The sequence below is a fragment of the Schistocerca piceifrons genome, chromosome 2 (genome assembly GCF_021461385.2).
Source record: "Schistocerca piceifrons isolate TAMUIC-IGC-003096 chromosome 2, iqSchPice1.1, whole genome shotgun sequence".
Lineage (NCBI taxonomy): Eukaryota > Metazoa > Arthropoda > Insecta > Orthoptera > Acrididae > Schistocerca > Schistocerca piceifrons.
The window spans coordinates 556,478,260-556,500,737 of record NC_060139.1 but is presented as its reverse complement, the minus strand read 5'-3'; the positions used below and the strand labels follow the sequence as shown (position 1 = coordinate 556,500,737).

The window sequence follows — 22,478 nt, the reverse complement described above, 5'->3', positions numbered from 1 at the left end:
ACAAAAACTAAAATGAAATAAATATAGGAGACTTGTTCCCTTTTCAAGAGTTGCCTTGTAACCTCCATAAAATTCTCCCATTATGTATTTACACAATATTTTCCAGATTATACTCAAATGCACAAGTCAGTGCCTGCGGAACAAAGCACACTCCTCCTCCTACCTTACCACTTATTAACATAAAAAGTCCAGAATATTCAGCATCACCGTGTTCTATGTGCTGGCTCAGGCTTAACTCTCTCTCCAGCAGTCTTACATAGGCCATCAAAACAGACAAAGGAGTGGAGTCGTGACTCTTTACAATAGTTATAATAATAATTGCATTCAAATCTAGTGACCATTTTATCACTGAGTGATGCCACTGATATTTGCCTCTGAGGTCTGTAGACCAAAATAGTAGCTTGCACGTGGCTCATTAATTTTTTGTTCATAGTTGTAACTTAATGTCCTCACTTCCAGGTTCATTTTCTACTGACCCATGACTTTATATCTCAGTGGCAAGGTAATATGCACGTATGGAACAGAACACTAAGTCACAGAGTTTTCAATACATGATTTCTGGGCTGCCGCATCGTCTTATTACTTTACGGGGAGACCTATCAACGAACTGGGTAGAATATTTATGAATGGTTTGCCTCCATCTGTTTCTGTCATGGTAGATTTCCTTCCTCACAACAGCAGCCCATATCACTTCTTTCCTTGAAGGTCTTATTTAATTTGATCCTTCCATCTTTTTCTTGGACATAAAATGGATTTTTGTCCTCACACATTCCTTCGAAAGTACTCATGGGAATATTGGTTAGGCTGCATCCGTTTCATATGACCAAACCATTTCAGGCTCATTGTGCTCAGCCTTTCCTTCATTGTCACTTCCAGTAACCGGTCTCTCCATGTCTTTTATAGGACAGACTGAGGAATTTCATAGAGCTCCACTCACAGTGTTGGTTTGACACTGGAGCAATAGTATCCTTTCCTGAATTGACTGAGATCACTAACTGCCAAGTTAACCAAACACCAAGTGATTTGCATTTCTGGCATTTACTTCCTCCTCAGTGGTGCCATTGAAGACCTTTAGTCCATCATGTCCTATAGTCTGGAGAGCTGTGTTTTAGCCAAAAGACAAGTAAGTGAACTACTAGCTTGTGAAATGAAGGAAAGTTTTGAACTTTGTCTGTTTAGCTGTTAGAGAAACATCCTTATTCCAGACAAGTCTTCATATTAGATTGAAGAATTTTGATTATTTTGTGACTGAGTTCAGAACCTCAATATTGGCATGCCCACTACTTGTCACAACACTACCAAAATATGTGAAATTATTCACTTTCTTGACCTTCTGCCCCAATGAAAATAGATTATGAAGTGCGAGTGCTCAACTCATTCCCATTGCCTCTAACTTGGTTTTGCTCACAGTTATGCTGAAGTCTTTGAACTTTTGTGTCCACACATCCAATTTCCTCTGTATCTCTGTATAGTCTGAAAATGCAAGAATATTTAGAAATTCTTTTTCCACTTTGTTCTACATCTACATGGATACTCTACAAATCACACTTATGTGCCTGGCAGAGGGTTCATCGAACCACCTTCACAATAATTCTCTGTTATTCCACTCTCAAACAGCGTGTGGAAAAAATGAACACTTGTCTTTCTGTGCGAGCTCTGATTTCCCTTATTTTATTATGATGAATATTTCTCCCTACGTAGGTTGGCAACAACGAAATATTTTCACTTTTGGAGGAGAAAGTTGTTGATTGACATTTCATGAAAAGATTTTGCAACAACGAAAAATGCCTTTCTGTGAATGATGTCCATCCCAAATCCTATATTATGTCAGTGACACTCATTCCCCTATTTCTCTATGATGCAAAACTTGCTGCTCTTCTGTGAACGTTAATCTTACCTGGACAGGATCCTACACTGTGCAGTGGTACTCCAAAAGAGAAAGGACAAGCATAGTGTAGGTAGCCTCTTTAGTAGATCTGCCACATCTTCTAAGTGTTTTGCCAATAAAACACTGTCTTTGATTCACCTTCCCACAAAAATTTTCTATGTCTTCATTCCAATTTAAGTTGTTCGCAATTGTAATTCAGAGCTATTTAGTTGAATTTATGGGCTTTAGATTTGACTGATTTATCGTGTAACCAAAGTTTAATGGATTCCTTTTAGCACTCATGAGAATGACCTCACACTTTTCATTATTTCGGGCCAATTGCCAATTTTCGCACTATACAGGTATCTTTTCTGTATTGTCTTGCAATTTTTTTTGATCTTCTAATCATACTTCACTAGATGATAAATGACAGCATCATCTGCAAATAACCTAAGACGGCTGCTCAGATTGACTCCTAAATCATTCATATTGATAAGAAACAAGAGAGGGCTTATAACCAATACCTTGGGGGAAGACAGAAATCACTTCTGTTGTACTCAGTGACTTTCCATCAATTACCACGAACTGTGACCTCTCTGACAGGAAGTCACAAATCCACTCACATAACTGAGACAATATTTCGTAAGCAAGCAATTTGACTAAAATGTGCTTGTGAAGTACCATGTCGAAAGCCTTCAGGAAATCTAGAAATTTGGAATCAGTTTGAAATCCCTTGCCAGTAGTCCTCAACACTTCATGTGAGTAAAGAGCTAGTTGCGTTTCACAAGAACGATGTTTTCTAAATCTGTGTTGACTGTGCATAAGTAGACCATTCTCTTCAAGGTAATTCATAATGTTTGAACAAAATATATGTTCCAAAATCCTGCTGCATATTGACATTAATGATATTGGCCTGTAATTTAGTGGATTATTCGTACTGCCTTTCTTGAATATTGGTGTGAACTGTGCAACTTTGCAGTCTTTGGGTATGGATCTTTTGCCGAGCAAGCAGTCATATACTATTGCTAAGTGTGGAGCTATTGATTTAGCATACTCTGAAAGGAAACTAATTGGTATACAGTCTGGACCAGGAGACTTGCTTTTATTAATGATGTAAGTTGCTTCACTTACCTCTTAAGTTACTCATGTTCTGGATTCGAATTCTGGAATGTTTACTTCGTCTTATTTGGTGAAGGAATTCTGAAAGGCTATGTTTGGTAACCATGCTTTAGCAGCACTGTCATCGATATTATTTCCATTGCTGTCACACAGAGAAAGAATTGATTGCGTCGTGCCATTAGCATATTACCAGAATCTCTTTGGATTTTCTGCCAGGTTTCAAGACACAGTTTCGTTGTGGAAACTATTATAAGTATCTTGCATTGAAGTCCATGTTAACTTTTTAGCTTCTGCAAAAGATGGCCAATCTAGGAAATTTTGCATTTGCTTAAATTTGGCATGCTGTTTTCATTTTTACTGTGACAGTGTTCTGACCTGTTTTGTGTACCAAGGGTGATCATCTCTGTCCTTGTTGAACTTCATTACGAGATCCGTGAGTGTGATGCAGGGTAATGGGGAAAGGGAACTGTCCTTTTGCATACGTCCCTTTGTTCCAGACCACTTTAATTTTCCAAATCCTCTCTGTACATTGTGTTCATAATTATCATACAGCATCTGAATTTTTGTAGTTGTAAAGTTAGTTATAAGCTTAGGGGTATTTCATTTTTCCAGGCAGTCACATGCCTCATCACACTGAGCTGTGCCTTCTTTAAATCTAAAAACACTATGATCATGCCTTTTTCTTCCTTCCAGTACCTTTCTTTTTGTAATAACTTCAAGTTGAACAAATATATTTCAAGGAAGACGCATTACATGAAAGTCACAGATCAAGTAAACAGAGTAAGACGTGTGTACACTTTAACAGTCAAATCATAACTGAGTCCGAGTCTAGCGGCCGCTGGCTGGCTGGCTGGCTGGCCGCTTAGGTGGTGCTGCTGCTGCATGGCTGGCAGACAGCGCCACATGTAGAGGACGCACGTAACTGCACGGCGGCACTTTGAAAGATCGGCGAGTCACAACAGTTTTCCCCCCTTTGAAGTTTTTGCACAGGTCTTGATGGAGGTGGCCTGTAGATTGCTAACGGGTCGAGATGACAGGAGACGTGGGGGTCGAATTTGCTGGGGCCCCATGCACCAATCTGCCCATTGTAGCAAGTCCGGTTGTTATAGCAGGAGACATGGGCGATGTGTCTGCATCCGTAGGAGAAGGTGGTGAGTAGAGTTGCTCCGACAGATGATGGTCATCTGGTTCCTGCATGGGCACGTCTCCTGGTGGTGTCAGTTCTTGTGCTGGCACCGATATGATGGTGAGAGGACTGCATTGTGTGTAATGAGAGATTCCAGTATCCCGAGCATCAGGTAGAGCCGAAGGTGGTGTAGCGGCATCTGGAACAGGTGTTGCCGGCACACGGGGCCAAAGCTGGTCCGAATGACGCACTGCAACACCCGTGTCTGTCTGGAACAGTTTGTAGCAACATATCATCTTCTGTCATTGTCTGGTGTGTGTGTGTGTGTGTGTAGTCATTGCCAAGTGAAATTGAGTACGCATTGGTTTTTTATTCTTTGCCTTTCTTTCATTCTCTTTGTAATTGTACATATTTACAACTTGCACTCTACTGCTTGTTCTCCGTTAGCCTTCCGAGTGTGTTATGGATGATATAACGCTCATGGAAGACATCTTCTCACGCATTGGATATGATTGCTTTACTCTTGAATAAATAAAGTTATTGTTCCAAGTTAATAAAGAGTGGATCATTTGTGTGTTCTGAAGGCTTGAAGAAGCACACTTAAAGTCAAGCAGCCTAATCTCAGCTGCACCCAACAGGTTGCTTGAGTTTGTCTTGATCGCTCTTTACTCTCTGTAATTGTTTGTCAAGCCTTTGCCCTCAAAATGCAATGCATTGTGAGGTTCTGCGTAGTTAGTCTGCATTTCAATAGTCACAGAGTTGTATGCTTCACTTAGATTGTTTATTAATACTCATTGCTCTATGGCCTTAAGACTTTTTGTGTTGTGTTCCATCCATTGCTGATGCTGAAAATTAGACAACTGGCTGTACAACATAGTTGCAGATTTGTTTAGAGTTCATATATATATAATGTGGTGATAGTTTTATATACTCTTTGGCATCCACAGTCATTATTTGTATTTACAGAAGTTTCTTGTGAATTCTGTGTATTGAGAGAAATAATTGGCAGTTGTGTTCTATCATGAGAAAAGTAGAGCAGATGAATAATATAAGAAACTCTTGCATTGAGAAGACATCTTCAGCAAGATGAAGGAATAGAAAGTTTAAGAAGAGGGTATAAGTCCACTTAAAATACCAAGTTCTGCAGCTGCACCAATATGTTCAGTATGCAAGACTATGGTTATAGAATAACAGACATAAACTTATTGTCTTTGGCTATTAGTCATTTCTGTACATGTAACAATGGTGAGGAACACAACTGTTTGAAACTCCATAATATGGACAAATAATTGATTTAGTGTATACCTTGCAAATTTTGTGTAATTGATGTGGGATGTCATGATGATATATGGTATGAGATGTGTTGGTGTTGGAAAAGAGGAAACTAACTTGTTCTGTCTGGTGATGAAATGCCTGCCTCCCCTCTTAGGTTCGCTGCTTACCAAGGTACATGATGCCATAAGCCCATCTCAAGTTGTGTAAAACTCACTGTAAGCTTACTTGCATGCTTGCACAATGACTCGCTAGCTTGTTCCGTTGTCTGCTAGCCACCTTCTTGGCAGGGAGCTTTCACTCATTTTTCATGACAGTTCCAGTGCTGTTTTTCTTTGCTTACAAGATTCCTTGAATGCTACATGCACTGGCCAGTCTTGTTTGGCTTCTGACATCACAGCCTACAAGGCGGAAACTCTGCTAGAACGCAAGTTTACCCTGGACATGAAACAGAATGTCATGCATGTGGCAGCCAAACTACAATATCTCTCAAACAATTATAATAAACTATTTGCTAAAAAATTTGGTGGCTAACATATTAAATTATTCTTGAAACTTGGGAGGATATCGCTATATATCTCCAATCTCGAGAAACTGGGTTGAATACAATCCACTCTGTTCTGATTGTGTATGGCAGCAAAAAAGCAGAATGAAATTTTCATAACAGCCCTAGTATCTCATGAACTGTTTGAGATATCAAAACAAGATTTTCACAAATGATAGCATGCAAAGAGAACAGTATGTTGCCATATGATCAACATGCAAAACTTCCATATCTACTGCAAAATTCAATCAACTACAGATTTTTTCAATGAAATAATGCACTTTTTAAGGGCCATCAATAGCTGGTGAAACGAGAATTTCTATGGATTTTGCAACAATGTAAATAAAGAAATTACACATCTATTTTTCTATCAAGAAGGGGATTTTTCGTGATCTGTTGACTTATCTTGTCCTCAATTGCTAGTTAGTCCTGGATAATCAGAGAAACTACTGCCCCATATCCATGTGGAATTAGGTCATAATACCACTAAAGTCCAACTCGATGAGGAGTTTATTAGGCACTTGGATGGGTTCTGCTAGGACTGGATTTACGGCGAACACTGATGCTTGGTCAGGTTCTGCTGCCCACAGTGTATTGGTGAACACCCACACATCAGCCCACAGTGTTGTTTTATGGCTCCAGCACATCGCTGCCAAGTGCTTGTGACAGTTGTAGCATGTCCAAAAAAGAAGAGGATACTGATAATGCTCATGGCACACGTTACAGTATGGACAAAACTTAAGCATCAATTGGGGCTAATCTGACACTGAGGGGAACTTTTGTTACTATCAAAGGAATGTGACCTAAATTGAGACACATGGCTAGGCTGTGTTTGTGTACTAATTCCATTGAAATCTACTTGGGAGTAAGAAACATTTCCCCTTGTGCAGGGCTCACACCCTAAGTCACATGTGGGGGAATAACCGGTCGGTGTGTGGTGAAGAGCTGAGCTGTTTGCCAACTGTTTGAAAAAGCATTTTGAGCTGCTGCTGGCACTTCAAATGCTTTGGCAGTATTCGCAAACATAAATTCTAACGCTCGAGGGTCCATGCACACACAGATAGCTGTTGACCTGTTTCATAAAGACTACTACTATTATATAACAAAGCACTTTGGACTACGGGATGTTTCAATACAACATAAATTTACACAGATAGTTTTCCCACCTCTTTCCAGTGTCATCAAACACAGCAAATGGCAGGGGTGGGGCAAAGGTTGTCCCCACATGTGGCATGCTTACTTTTTGGATCAGCTCTGCATTTACATGATTAACTCCTGCATCTGCTCCTGTTTTAGTTGTTGCAATAGCATGTGTACCTGACATTGTTCCTGCTGTGTTATTTGACATAGCCAAAGCTCCCGAAATTGTTGATCCATAATGACAAGCTATTTTGCACACAAAAATCAACCTTTTTTGTGTCTTTTGTAAGACACTACCCAAGTCATTTCCAAGAAAAACAGTAAGTGGCCACAAAGACCAAGTGGATGACAGCAAACTATACACAAGTCCATGAAGATAAACTGAATCATGAAGGCAATAATTTTCAACAACATGTAAACAAAACTAGTATCAAATAATGTATATCAAATGCTAATAGTCTTATAGACTGAGCAAAACTGTTGTATCCCTAAATATCACACACAGATTTTTTACAAGTAATGTAATGATGATACCAGTCTAAATTATCCCATTTTTTGTTTCAACAGTCTACCTTGAATTACCTGTTAATCAGTTCAATAATATGAGTTAGGATAGATTGCTACTCCCCACCTAGAGGAGGCATTGAACAGTAAACAGGAACATTTAAACCACAGGGGTGAGTAGCAACCTTGGTTGGGGTGGGTAATCAGGCTACATAAAAGTTGTGGGATGGGGTGGAATAGTAGGGTAGGCTTAGGGGTAGATGCTGTAGTGCTGCCTGTGGGAGTGTGCAGGAATGTGATGGGGACAAGTGGGTAGAGTTCTAGGTGCAGCATCAGGAGGCTGTGTGAGAGGTGTTACTAGAGAGGAGAGAGTTAGGCAAAAGAAAATGACTGAGAAGGGGAATAGAAATGTGTGTGAAACTGTAGAGGGAGTAGGTGAGAGGATACAGGTAGGAAGAGGGCTGGAACTACCAAAGGTGAGGTCAGTGGGGAGGGAAGGGGTAGAGGTGTTGTGACTAGCTGACCATTCAAAGTGCCGCTGCGCAATTACACGCATCCTCTACATGCGACACTGTCTGCCAGCCATGCAGCAGCCGCGCCACCTAAGCGTCCAGCCAGGCAGCGGCCGTTAGACTTGGACTCAGTGTTCATTCAAATGTTACCTTGTTCCCATGTCTTGCTTTGTCAACTCGCTCAGTGACTTATATGCGTTGTGTTGTTTTGAAATATATGTGTTCAACTTGACGTTATAACAATTGGCGATGAGGATGGGATTTTTCATTTTCATCGTTGACCCACAGGTTTCCATGGCTACTGTCGAGCAGCTCTTGCAAGGTCTTATTGAACAGCAAACGCTTCTAACATCAGCGATTCGCGATTTCGTCATGGCATCAAATGCGGGGCGTTTCTTGTCGTTGACTATATCTCCTTTCCCTCCTTATGACGAGAGCGGAAGATTGGTCTGATTACGAAAAATGTCTTCGACAGCACTTCTTGGCATTTCATGTCACAGACGAACAAACATGTAAGTCTCTGTTCCTTTCATGTATTTCACCTCAAATGTATCGGTTGTTGTCGCAATTGGCTCCTTTGAAAGATCCTGCGTCTTTGTCCTTTGCTGAAATGTGCTCACTTCTGTCTGTCGATTTTCAAAAGCAAACGCATGTGGTAGCCTCTCGTGTTGCCTTTTATCATTGTCAAAAACAACCGCATCAATCCTATCGTGCTTGGGCTGCTGAACCTCGAGGCCTCAGTCGAAAGTGTCAGTTTGTTACTAACGTTCACAAAGAATCCTATGCCGATTCCATAGTACAGGATGCTATTATCTGGTCGGCATCCGACAAAGAAGTTTGGCAACATGCCCTTCAGTTGGCAAATCCGACTCTAGATGAAGTCCTATCCATCGCGCAGTCTTTTGGAATTTTTCGTGCTGCTGGGGCGCAAATAGAGGCATGGGGTGACGTCAGGGAAATACAACCCATGTGCGCTGTTGACGACGCGTGCGGAGCGTCCCCGCTGGCCGGCGTGGCCGCAGTACGCTCCCACGTGCAGCCTCGGCCTAACCGTAAACAAGCCTCTAAGAAACTGCAGCAAAACCTCCGGCAACTTCCTTCATGTCCGCGGTGTTTTACGAAACATTCACGGGAGGACTGTCCCCAACGTTGGGCCGTGTGTCACAATTGCAAAAAGAAGGGTCATGTGTCTGCCGTTTGCAAATCCAACCACATACATGATGTTCATGACTGTGATGCTGATTCTGCTTCTGTGTTGTCTGTCAACTGCACTTCTTCCCTTTCAGGGAAGTTATTCCTTACTGTCCAAATCCTTGGTCAGGATGTTCGCATGCAGGTGGATACCGGTTCTGCTGCCAATATAATTAATTCTCAGACGTATCTTCAGTTGGGTTCTCCACTCCTATCACCTGTCACTCGGCAATTACAGATGTACAATAAACAAAAGATTTCTCTCTTGGGACAATTTAATGCTGAGGTATCTTACAAATCTGTCGTTCGCACTGTTCCCATATTTGTGGTCGATCACAGTAACACAGAGAATCTTTTTGGTTTCGATGCCTTTCGCGTTTTTGGGTTCTCCATACATGACTCTGTCAATATCGTCTCTGATGCTATTCGTTATGCTCAATTGGATTCCTTGTCGACGACATTTTCGACCCTTTTTTCTCCTGGGTTAGGCTGTGCAAACGATTTTGAAGCTCATGTCACGCTCAAACCCACTGCTCGGCCTAAGTTTTTTCGGGCTCGGCCCATTCCTGTGGCCCTTCGTGATCGGGTAAAACGGGAGCTGGATCACCTCACTACTTCGGGGGTCTTGCTTCCTGTCACTTCCAGTGAGTGGTCCTCTCCTGTTGTCGTTGCTAAGCCCAATGGTGATATTTGTCTCTGTGGCAATTTTAAAGCCACTGTAAATGCGCAATGCCTCATCGACACTTACCCTATGCCCCGACCTGAAGAATTGTTCACTAAACTTGCGGGTGGCTAGTATTTTTCTAAAATTGACCTGTCAGAAGCTTATCAACAACTTCCTCTCGACGCTGCTTCCCAGCAGTTTCTGGTCCTTAACACGCCTTTTGGCCTCTATCAATACCAACGATTGCCATTCGGGGTTGCTAGCGCCCCTGCTCTCTTTCAGCGATTCTTGGAACAATTATTGCTCCCTGTCCCTGGATGTATAAATTACATGGACGACATTGTTGTCACTGGCTCCACCACCAAAGAACATCTTCAGAACCTCCACACACTTTTTCATGTCTTACAGACTGCCAGTCTTAAGTGTAATCTTCAGAAATCACAATTTTTTCAGGCATCTATCACATACTTGAGGTTTCAACTCTCTCGGGATGGTATTTGTCCGCTTCAGCAAACTGTTGCTGCAATCGATGCTCTTCCTCACCCTACATCTGTTAAGGAACTGCAGGCCTTCTTGGGGAAAATAGCATATTATTACAAGTTTTTACCATCTGCTGCGTCGGTGGCTCAGCCGTTGCATCGCCTGTTCCATAAAAACATGCCTTTTCACTGGTCCGCGTCATGCGATGTGGCTTTCCAGAAATTGAAGACTATGCTGAAACAGGCCCTGTGCCTGTTTACTTATCGACCTGACCAACATCTTGTGTTTGCCATGGACTCCTCTCAATACGGGGTCAGTGCAGTCCTTGCACACCGTTTTTCGGACGGCTCTGAACAACCCATTGCTTATGCCTCCAAAACGCTCACAGATGCCCAACAGAAGTATTCTCAAATTGAAAAAGAAGCTTTGGCCATTATTTATGCTCTTCATAAGTTTGGTGTTTTTCTCTATGGATCCAAATTTAATCTTGTTACGGATCACAAGCCACTTGTTTCCTTGTTTCATCCATCAATGTCACTTCCCAACAAGGCTGCACACCGCCTCCAGCGTTGTGCTCTTTACTTGTCTCGTTTCAATTATGAGATTCATTTCCGACCGACGGCTCAACATACGAATGCTGATGCACTGTCTCGCCTTCCCATGGGTCCGGATCTGGCATTCGATAGGGACGAACTTTCGTGTTTCCATCTGGATGTTGCCGAGCAGCGGGTTGTGGACGGATTCCCCATCACCGGGGCCGGCTGGCAGCTGCTACGGGTTCTGATCCTACCCTCTCCCGGGTTTTACGCTGTATTCAGAAGGGTTGGCCAGATCGTCCGTCCACTAAGACTTCTGACCCGTTGCAGAACTACTATGCTTTGCACTACCGCCTCACGGCTAGGGATGGTGTTATCCTCCTTTCCACCAACAATGCTTTGCCACGTGTTGTGGTACCTGCGTCTTTGCGTGCTTCGGTCTTGCACCTCCTTCACCAAGGGCACTGGTGTGTGTCTCGCACAAAATCTCTGGCGTGCCGCCATGTGTACTGGCCTGGCATCAACTCTGAAATAGCACACATGGTCGCTGCCTGTGGCGCTTGAGCGTCACAGGCCGCCGCCCCGATGTCATCTTTGTCACCGTGGCCTTCGCCTGAGACGCCCTGGGAGCGTATTCATGCCGACTTTGTGGCACCTTTTTTAGGTACTTATTGGCTCCTCGTTATTGACGCCTACTCTAACTTTCCTTTCATTGTCCGTTGCACGTCGCCTACCACCGCGGCAACCACAAGTGCTCTCGCCCGCATTATTTCTTTGGAAGGCCTTCCCTCTACTCTTGTTACTGATAATGGTCCACAATTTGCATTGTCCGAATTTGTGGATTTTTGTGCTCGTCACGGCGTTATGCATGTCAAACGGTGAGGCTGAACGACTGGTCCGCACATTTAAGGCTCAGATGCGGAAATTTCTGACTTCTTCTGCTGCTGATGATGCGCTTCTCCAGTTTCTGGCTTCTTAGCGTTTCACCCCCATGGGCGACCACAACCCGGCTGAGCTCTTACATGGCCGACAGCCCCCCACACTACTTCATCTTCTGCAGCCTTCCACCTCACGGCCGCGGGTGCCTTCGCTTGGCCGGTTCACCGCCGACAACCTCGTCTGGGTACGGGGATATGGCAGGCGGCCAAAATGGAGTCTGGGCCGCATCTTACGACACCGTGGGCAATGCCTGTATGAAACCCAGACGGACACGGGTGTTGCAGTGCGTGATTCGGACCAGCTTCAGCCTCGTGTGCCGGCAACGCCTGTTCCGAATGCCGCTACACCACCTTCAGCTCTACCTGACGCTCGGGATCTTGGCATCTCTCATTACTCACAACGCAGCCCTCTCACCATCGTCTCGGTGCCAGGACAAGAACGTGCCCATGCAGGAACCGGATGACCATCATCTGTCGAAGCCAATCTACTCACCTCCTTCTCCTACGGATGCGGACACATTGCCCATGTCTCCTGTTATATCAACTGGACTTGCCGCAACAGGCAGATTAGTGCACGGGGCCCCAGCAGATTCGACTCCTACGTCTCCTGTCATCTCGACCCGTTATCATTGGGGACACTTCCGTCCGTACGGGAAGCCTCCTCCTCAAGACTTTACGGCTAGCCAAAGAACACCTATGGACGTTAGCAATCTCCAGGCCACCTCCATCAAGACCACTGAAAAAATTTCAAAGGGGGGAAAAGTGTTGTGACTAGCCGGCCATTCAAGGTGCCGCCGCGCAATTATGCACGTCCTCTACATGCGGCGCTGTCTGCCAGCTGTGCAGCAACCGTGCCACCTAAGCGGCCAGCCAGGCAGCGGCCGCTAAACTTGGACTCAGTGTTCATTCGATGTTACCTTGTTCACATGTCTTGCTTTGTCATCTTGCTCAGTGACTTATATATTTCAAAACGACACGACACACATGTGTTCAACTTGCCGTTATAACAAGAGGAGTGTTAAGGAAACAAAGGAAATGTTGTTGGAACTTCTATAGACTTTAATCAACCAGAAACTGCACAGTTTGTGCAATTTTTATCTACCAGACCATCAGGTAATTCAGATTACTTGTACACTCCTTAGAAATACTAGTATATCTCGTAGAAGAGTGTCAGCAGTATAGTGTTTGAGAACATGACAGACATTGATGTAAATATCAAATAACTGTCTTTAACCGGTTCCAAATTGATGATGAATGTTTTTGCAGACAGTGAATTCCAGCCCAGACAGATACAGAATTTCTGTCTCTGTGTAATATGAAAGGAAAATTCAGTTGCCTGGTTAACAGCAGAACTGTTGTCACACCACTTCAGTAATTGAATCACATATCAAGTGTGCTAGTGACATAATTCATCCCAACTGCCAGCTAGCTTCTAATGAAGAGTGCTGCTAACTTTCTGTCACTAAAGGTAATTTGATTACTCTTATTGATAAAATGCATTATCAAAGGTTCGTACAACCTGGTTATGTGAATGAAAACCACCCACAATAAAGAGAAAAGGTAAACTGTATTGAGAAACTACTTTCATCACTTCAGCATGGAAGGAAGGAAGTTTGTTAGCAGACACTGTGATGGGGCTTCAGATGTTGACTTATTTCTCTGAATCTGAGTCAGAAAGCCATTTAAGGGAATGGCATCACACAACTGCACCAAAGATGGATAATTCTAAACTGCACAATCAACAGGGGAAGGGATGACTAGCATCTTAGGATCAGGAGAGTGTGGTTCTGGTGGTTATTTTTTGGGGAAGGTAAACAGTCAGGTGGGTGTGATACACCAAAACTGTTAATAAATATAAACCATGTCTCCACATATTCCAGCTGTTGAAAATTCCAGTGCTACGATTTTTACCCTCCACGCTGCCCTCCAATACTAAATTGGTGATACCTTGACGCCTCAGAACATGTCCTACCAACTGATCACTTCTTCTAGTCAATTTGTGCCACAAATTCCTCTTCTCCCCAATTCTGTTCAGTACCTCCTCTTTAGTTACGTGATCTACCCCTCTAATCTTCAGCATTCTTCTGTAGCGCCACATTGTGAAAACTTCTATTCTCATTTTGTCTAAACTATTTATTGTCCGTGTTTTTCTTCCATACATAGCTACACTCCATACAAATACTTGCAGAAAATACTTCCTGACACTTAAATCTATACTCGATGTTAACAACTTTCTCTTCTTCAGAAACGCTTTCCTTGCCATTGCCAGTCTACATTTTATATCCTCTCTACTTCGACCATCATCAGTTATTTTGCTCCCCAAATAGCAAAACTCATTTACTACTTTAAGCATGTCATTTCCTAATCTAATTCCCGCAACACACCTGATTTAATTCGGCTACATTCCATTATCCTCATTTTGCTTTTGTTGATGTTTAGCTTATATCCTCCTTTCAAGACACTGTCCATTCCGTTTAACTGCTCTTCCAGGTTCTTTGCTGTCTCTGGCAGAATTACAATGTCATTGGCAAACCTCAGAGTTTGTATTTCTTCTCCATGAATTTTAATTTCTTCTCCATTTTTTAAAAATTTTTGTTTCCTTTACTCAATATACAGATTGAATAACATAGGGGATAGGCTACAACCCTTCCCAATCACTGCTTCCCTTTCATGCCCCTCAACTCTTGTAGCCGCTGTCTGGTTTTTGTACAAATTGTAAATAGCCTTTCGCTCCCTATATTTGACCCCTGCCACCTTCAGAATTTGAAAGAGAGTATCCCAGTCGACATTGTCAAAAGCTTTCTCTAAGTCTAGAAATGCTATAAACGTAAGTTTGCCTTTCCTTAATCTATCTTCTAAGATAATTCATAGGGTCAGTATTGCCTCACATGTTCCAACATTTCTACGGAATCCAAACTGATCTTCTCCAAGGTCGGCTTCTACCAGTTCTTCCATTTGTCTGTAAGAATTCGTGTTAGTATTTTGCAGCCATGACTTATTAAATTGATAGTTCAGTAATTTTCACATGTGTCAACACCTCCTTTATTTGGGATTGGAATTATTGTATACTTCTTGAAGTCTCAGGGTATTTCACCTGTCTCATACATCTTGATCACCAGATGGTAGAGTTTTGTCATGGCTGACTCTCCCTAGGCTATCAGTAATTTTAATGGAATGTTGTCTATTCCCGGGGCCTTGTAACAAACACACAGCCATCACTGGCACGGAGAGGGAACCACCTTTCATCAGAAAACACACTGAAGTTGCAAATGGCAATGGCAATGGGTTGGGTCAGTGTCTGACTTAGAGCTATTCCAGAAGTAACCAATTTGTAACAGTTCATTGTGTTAGTGTGGTGCCAACAGCTGCTTGAAATGTTGCTGCAAACGCAATATGATGTGCCACAGCCATACTGAACACAACGGTCTTCCCTCTTGGTTGTACCATGTGCCAATTCAGATACCAGTCATCTTATAAACGTACCTTCCTGTGACCACCAGTACCAGCAATCACGCACAGTGGCTAAATTCCTGCCAAGCCTTTCTGCAGTATCATGGGAGGAACATCCAGCTTCTTGTAGTCCTATGACGTGACCTTGTTCAAACTCGGTGAGCTGTCGATACTACCGTCTTCATAAGTGTAATGGCATTCTTAACTAACATAAACTTAACACATCCAGTCTCAAAGATAACTAATGCTCGTGGCAATTACAGCTTATATATAAAGGAAACCTGATTTGCATCCACCAAGTGAACTACTAGTGCCACTCTTATGTGACTGGTGCAAAATTTGAATAGATATCTTCCTGATGTAGAAACACACCTAGCAACTTTTGTTTATGTCACACAACTCTTCCCTAGTGTTGGGTTTCTTTTTTCTGTCAGTGTACATAAAAAAGCATGACCTGATGTTGGATGCTAATAATTACAAAACATGGGACATGCAGGCAAGGAAATATGTTGTTTGAATGGACATGGCCTATAGTTTTTCAGAAAATTCCTGTTACATGTCAGTCAATATGTCTTCTCAGTTTGCAGTTCCATCAGAAGTAAGATGGTGTTCACTCAGCAGAAGGCTCTTTGTATGATGCAATTTGCAAAGAGTGAGTCAATGATTTCAGTCCAGCATGCTTTTTGTTGGTGTTTTGGTATTCATCCACCTGCACTCAAAAACATCTCTCGTTGGTATTGCCAATTTGAAGAGACATGATGCATGTGCAAAGGTAAGAGCCCAGGTCAACCTTGCACTCATAATGCGGTGGAAAGAATTTGGCAAACGTTTGACCAGAGTCCACGAAAGTCTACTCACCAAGCAAGGAGAAAACTCGAGAAGGTTAAGACATCATTTGGTCCATAAACCATACTGACTACAATTAGTGCAAGCTCTTTGGGTTCGTGTTAAAAGGAAATGGGTTGACTTCAACATTGCTCTACTAGAGGACACAGAAGATGACACATTTTTACTATGTCAGTTTTCACTGATGAAGAAATATTTCATATTAGCAGTAAAGTAAATGACATTACATGCACATATGGTGACTCCAGGACCCTAATGACATTACTGAGCATGAAAGAGACTTGTGAAAAAGTGTATGGTCTTTTTTTTTGAGGAAAGCACCATGACTGGAATGAGCCATCTTCAAATGCTGTAGAATTGACTTTCTCCAGAACTTCACAAGAACTCTGATGACTTCATTTTCCAACAGGATGGAACACCGTCATACTGGAACACCAACATACATCAGTTTCTCAATGACGCACTGCCTCAACGCTGAGTAGGGTGCACAGGACTTTGAGATGCTGCCCTGCATACTTGGCCTCCAAGATCGCTGGATGTGACCCTGTGCAATTTTTTCTTGTGGTGGGGGGGGGGGGGGGGGGCTGTATGTGAAGGAAAATCTGTTCATCTCCCCTTTACCTCATGACATAGGAGAACAGAGTAATAGTCACCATAACTCCTGTAAAAGCAGATACATTTTATAAAGTTTATGCCTAATTTAGCTATCGTGTAGATGTAGTTTGTGCTGCTGCTGGACAGAGGGCAGCTGTAATAGCATAGCTAAAACTTCCAGATTTTATGAATATTTTGCAATTAATCTCAAGTTAGTAGTATGTTTTTATCAATAAATAGTTTTGATATCAGGTCATTCTTTTTTTAAACACCCTATATTATTAAGTTTCATTTTTAATCTGATTTAAGTCATCTTCACACATTCCATCTTTATTTATTATACTCCTGCAATGCGTTTCTTCTTGCATACAAATAGCGTTTGTTTCCTTACCAACCTCCCTCATTGCATAGTACGAGCTGTCAAATTCAGTCATGTATCCTATAAAATATTCTGGTTGTCTAATATAGTTTGTTGGTGATTGGTACCCAATAACCATGCTCCAACAATTTGTGATAGACCTCATATCCTATTGTGTAGTTGTGATGTTGGAAAGAGAACTCATGTCGTCTGCCAAAACTTCCAAGGAACTCGGAAAGTTTCTTATAACTGTTATATTTAACATAACACTTTTACAAGCAAATCAGTTCCTTAATATTCTACATATAGCTCATATACTCAAATCTATGCTCAGCATCACAGATAGTTTCAAGTAGAATTCTCTCTCGTGACTAACACATCAACCATTAAGTTGTTTTTCTTCTTTAGATTTCAGTTCTTACATCATCCTTTACTTTGAAACTAGAAAAGATAGCCAAAACATAGGCAGCCACCCCCAGCAGGTAGGGACACTCATCTGGCACTTTGCCTTCTCAACACTGTGCATATGCTTCTCTGTATGACGGATGACCTCAGCTGCTTGGTCTCATAATACCTTACCTTCTCTTTACCTCCACTGATGCACAGTTCCCCAGCTTAATAGCTAGATAAATGACGTGATTGGATTTCACAAACATCTTGAGTTGCCCCGAGAGTATACATGTGGAACATCACATTATCAAAATCGGCTGTTACATCTTACTCCCAAGGTATTTATGATTACTGATGGTTACATTGTCTGATATTTCTAGAGCTACCAATTGTATTCCCATGTTAAGTATTCTGTCTTCTTGATGTTCAACTTCAGTCCTCATTTGCTATATTCTTCTATTAATTTTCTCACCATGTAAGTGATTTCTTCATCAGTTGTAACCACCACCTGGTTATGCAAATAGAGGGGTATATACACTGTGCTCTTCCAACTGAATTCCCAATCTACTGCATTTATTTTTCCCATTTCCTGAAGGAAATTTGTAAGTATGTTTTGAATAATGTAGTAAATAAACAACATCCACTTCACTCCTTTATTTATTTTAATCAGTTTAGTGATGATAGATCTTACAATTATTCTTCTGTTCATATCTTTATATAAAGGGTGCTCCAGAAATGTTGCAACAAATTTATAGGGAAGGGAGCACATCGTAAGGATTGAGAATTGCATAGCAACCCATGGCTGCAAATGTCAGGAGTAAGTGGCAGCAGAGATCAAAGTTCAGAAGGGAAACAAGAGTGATTCATTAGTAACAGTTATTGGACATAGTGAGTACACACGGTGTACAGCACGAATACAGCTTTAATATTACAACATAACTGTATGCTTGAAATTTAAACCATCAGATGCTACGCACACCCGATACCGATGGAGTATTGACTGTCGGATATGCTCGAACACACCTGAAATTTCTTTGATTATAGAAGCTGCGCATATGTTTCTTGCAACCAGATTCATTTCAGACTCCACAGGACTACAATACATAATGGATTTCATGGCCCCCATTGAAAGAAACCAAGGCTCAATAAATACAGTGTGTGTGGGTGAACCAGAGAACAGGCCCACCATGCCCAGTCCATCAATACATGAATGACCTGTCAAAGACCTATGAACAGTGTCCAAAATTGCACAGATCAAGATCGTGTAAAGTCTGAAATGGATCTCATCACAAGAATTGTCTGACTAGCTGCTACACTCAAAGACACTCCCAGTGTGTCTGGCAGTAAATGCTTTGTGTCAGGCATTGATGGTGCAAACTTCAAGTATCTGTAGTGACATTAGAACTGTACTCATGTCATACACCATGTGTGCTCATTATACCCAATCATTGTTTCAAATGAATCAGTCTTGTTTCCTTTCCAGTATTTGACCTTTGCCACCACTCACCCTTGGTGTTTGCAACTATGGTTTGCTATGCAATTGTCAATCCTTATGTGCCACACCTCCCCTAGAAGCTTGACAACATTTATGCGACATCCTGTACATTAAGTATATGGTTCCAGAGTTCAAACAGGTTGGTTAATGGGACATTGTCCTATGCTTTTTTAAGATCGTGAATACTAGATGTGCTTTCTTATTTCTTTCAGGTATTCTTTTTTCCAACTGGTGTAGGGAGAACATTATAAGTGATCTGCTTGCTTTAAATGCACTCCATTTGTTAATGTCTGTAGTTACTGTTTTCTGAAAATCAAGCCATACTACCTTTCTGTTGAGCTGGTTACACTTATGATTATTACAATTCTGTTTCCTATTGTGTAAATAGAAATAAAATCCTCCTGTAGCTCTTCACCATTTCTCATAAAATACTTGGTCCATAGGGATGTCTCTCATTTCAGGGTATTTATTATGTTATAATCAGTTATTGAAAATATAATGTAATTAGATAAATCCAGTGTACAGTATTTTCTATTCCATTTTGTGTCACTATCCCAATAATTAGTGTACACAAATAGGAGCAGCACTACAAAAAGCTACTGAGTGAGATCAAAAATGAGTACAAACAGGCAGTATATTAGTTGACATATCCATTGCAAGATATATTGATGACATGAGTTCAGAAGGGTTGTGCATTGTTCCTCCAATGGTGGCTACATAACTAACTTTGACATGCATCTCATGTGAAGCAGATTCATTGCTGTGGATGTTTAGTGAAAAGTCTCTGTTGATGCTGAATGCCAAGCATTACGTGTAAAAACAAACTCATATTACAAATTTTTGTTGAAAACTAACACTTTAGTAATCAGAGAGAGAGAGAGTGTGTGTAACACCTAATCAAGTAGAAAACCACACTGTTTCAGCTATCATCATGCCTTAATTTGTCATTAAATAATACATAATTAGCTACAAGTGTAAGTGGCACAGTCTTAGTAAACAGCTGTCAATAATAAATGTGCAATCTTTAACAGATATTTCCTTTCTTATTTCAATTCAACATATTCATATTTCAAGTCATGTTTGTTTCTCAAATTTTACTTTTTTTTTTTTACATATTGTCACCTGCTGTAGGTCACCCGTTTCAATTGTAGCAGCCAGCTCCAGTCAGTCACATTAGCAGTGTGGGATATGTGTCGCAAAGATTTCAATAATGGAAATTCCTTGATGGTACAATTCGTAAAATACGGTAAAGGCCACCACTCACCTATAGCAGATTAACGTATGGAGTACAGAAACATGTAACAGAAAGAAAAACGACCTTCACACTAGCTTCCGAGCACTAGCTCTTCTTGTGCAAAAGTACGCAAATGTACACTCCTGTGGCCATGACAAGACTGATTATTCATACATGATTACTGAAAGCAGTAGCCTGAACAGGGAGATAGGAAAGGACATGAGGAGAGGGTAGGAGGGAAAGAGGCATGTCTTTGGACAGATGACTATAGCTGCACAGCAAGACAAATAGATGGTGGGCAGAGCATAGACAGAGAGGGAACAGATTAGTGGTGGATTAGGCCAACAGGATTGCAAAAGTGCAAGATATGTCGGAGAGCCCATTCCCATCCGCATATTTCATAGGAACTTGTGCTGGAAGGGTGTATCCAAATGGCCTGTGTAATGAAGCAACTATTAAAGTCATTTCTATTACATGTGCAGCATGTTTTGAATCTGGAATGACTCCTAGGGTACAGGACTGGGAGTGGGATTGTAATAAGGATTAACAAGGGTATTCTATACATGGTGCGGGTGCTGGAGCACTAATTTGGGTCATTCTGTTGTGATCAGCCCAGATAGAAGACTTGTCCAACACACTCGCCCACTGTCTCCTACTGCAGTCCATTCACAAGACATTTCTTACCCAACAAGAAGTAGGACCACATATGAAGGCAGGTGTGTTATATATCATCTGTGCTTCAGCTGCTGTACAGCTTTAGATGTGGGCATGACAAGTGACTACATCCATGAATGGCCACTGCCATGCTGTGACTAACCGCAGATCTGACCATCCAGTTTCCAAACTTTCAGTACCTCACATAAAAATGATTTCAACAGCTGCTTCACTATGCAGACCACATGGATAATCCCTTCCAGCACAAGTTTCTCTGTGCCACACTGATGGGAATTTTCTCGCCAACTTATATTGCGCTCTCACAATCTCCCAACCAAAAACTCCACTAACCTGTTCCCACTGTTTCACCTTATGTTTTCCCTTCTTTCTTGTCCGCGCCACTCCTTCTCCACCCAGATCGTGGACTGTCTTCTCCCACCATTCTTCCCTCTCCCTCCGTATGGGCATTCGCTCTTCCCCCCTTTCTCCTTTTTCATCTTCACCTTTATCTCATTCACATTCTCATCCTCATCTTCATCCTCCCTTTTCCTAACTCTATTTTTGTTCTACCTTCTGTTCTCTTTTTACCGTATTGTGTGGGGGCCGAGTCACCTTTCCAGGGAGCTGCCTCTGACACTATTCCTCACTTGTGTCCTTCCCCGCTGCCATCAGCTCAGGCAATTACTTTCAATAATTATCAGCACCAGTCTCACAGCCACATTTTTGCTAGAAAAAGAACTAGTGCTCGAAAGCTAGTGTGAATGCTGTTCCCTGTTACACATTTCTGTGCTCCGTGCATTGATCTGCTAAAGGTAAGTGATTATTTTACATACAACTCCAGTATTTGCTCTTTTCACTATCTGAAGTGGCAAGGCAACTGTAATTCTCACATTTCCAAACATTAAATCAAATATACTTTCTTCGAGCATCTACTCGGAATTTTCATTGCCAGTTTGTCTAATTGTGACACATTTATGAATATTGTTAGTCTCTTGATAAAATTTAGTGCATGCAAACTTTGTATCCTATTAGATTTTTCACACACGTTTCCAACTGTTTTTGACACTGCCTGGTAAGTAGAGTATTTAATATCTTTATTTAAAGGATATTTGAAAACCGTTCATTCATTCACCTTATTCCACAGATCCCATCAAGGAGGAGAACATTCGGGGATGTTGAAAGAGTCAACGTATACATTAACAAAAAGATAAGCAAATCAAAGAACCATAATTTGTGTATAGTATCAACTATAAAACTTCACTATACTGCTTAATGCTACAAATGCATATGCCAACTAAACGTAAATAAATTAGAAATAACATTGCTGCCTCCTCAATTATACTGAATAGCCGATACTCATCTCCATTTTGTGGCTTAGACATTTACTTATTACATTGCATTTTTCAAAGAAAATAGGTACTGTCACTGTATATTCTGACTCCTGTGTACAGTAGATCACACCCTAATCACTCAGTCCTGTAACTAACAAATTTTCACTACTTTTGGATTAAAACAGACCACTCACCAAAAAGCAGAAGCATTGAGTCATCAATAGTCACACACA

The 22,478-nt window shown here is 41.6% G+C and overlaps 1 protein-coding gene across 1 annotated transcript in view; it reads left to right on the top strand.

Moving 5' to 3' along the window:
- Positions 1 to 22,076, top strand: part of LOC124776550 (alpha-1,2-mannosyltransferase ALG9) — a 144,395-nt gene extending 122,319 nt beyond the window's left edge. Inside the window, exon 14 of the transcript XR_007015633.1 lies at positions 22,059 to 22,076. The gene's annotated coding sequence lies outside the window, so the exon portion shown is untranslated. The remainder of the gene's footprint in view (positions 1 to 22,058) is intronic.
- The last annotated feature ends 402 nt before the right edge of the window (positions 22,077 to 22,478 follow it).